Source organism: Mus pahari, chromosome 5, assembly GCF_900095145.1.
Source record: "Mus pahari chromosome 5, PAHARI_EIJ_v1.1, whole genome shotgun sequence".
Lineage (NCBI taxonomy): Eukaryota > Metazoa > Chordata > Mammalia > Rodentia > Muridae > Mus > Mus pahari.
In genome coordinates, this window is record NC_034594.1 from 26,118,732 (window position 1) to 26,119,885 (window position 1,154).

Below are 1,154 nucleotides of genomic sequence, written 5' to 3' on the forward strand. Positions count from 1 at the left end.
AAAAAAAAAAAAAAAAAAAAAAAGAATGTATGTCTAACCTCCTTGCTTTTGCTAACGTTGTTAAGATGTTGCTATTTTAGTAAACTGAGTCATACAAGAAACTATTCTATTTTATGATGGTATATTAAAGAAGTGCCAGGAAAGTGAAGTGTCAATATCTGTATAAATTGTACTCAATTATATATAAAATTATATTCTAATACTAAAAAGAGCTTCAGTTTAGAAATTGTTATCTTTTATTATAAGCTGTTAAAGATGATTAACCCTTAATATGTTCAGAATTATACTTATAGTCAATGTAATTAATTACAGGAAAAAAAAAGCCTGATATAGCCTCCTTTATATGTGTTCAAGGTATAGCCTAAAGCAAGTATCTAAAAACAAGCAAGGTTGTTTAGCTTAGATATACTTAATAGATAATGGTCCTCAAACTTCTGGAGATCTGCTGAATATGGAATTTATTTTATTTATTTAATTTATGTTTAATAAAAAAACTTATGAGAACAGACAGTGGTCCCCAGATCATAGATGATCTCCAGGTCTCCTAGACAATAATGGGGCACAATGACAATGACTACACCTGCATTATGGTAACTCTAACCACTGGACTAGACTGTCTCAATGCCTTGGCTACTGCCAGGACCTGTGAACAAGCAGGACAATGGAGAATTGATTGCCCCACTGTCTAGACAAAGTAAGGTCAGGTCCCCCTCACCATAGTTCTTTACCATAGGCAAGCCTCTTATCTTCTGGTGGCTGAAGACCTATGGGTCCCCTGGTACCTTTGGCCCCAAATGAAGCCATAGAGACAACAGGAGCCTGGGATGACTGTCTAGGTAACGGACTGGTCTCCATCATTTTGACTGATACACGGGCCATTTGTGTTCTACTTCCTGCTATAATTTATCTTTCTCATATCTCGGATGGCATTGCTGACTAGGCAAACTTTTTCAGCTTGGTAGCAGCAGGTAACCAAACAACTCTTCTGCTCAAGACTGCAACTCCCTTGTTAGCTCATTTAAAGTTACTAGGCCTCTTTTTAAGAAAAGGCTGAGCCAGGCGGTGGTGGCGCACGCCTTTAATCCCAGCACTCAGGAGGCAGAGGCAGGCGGATTTCTGAGCTCGAGGCCAGCCTGGTCTACAAAGTGAGTTCC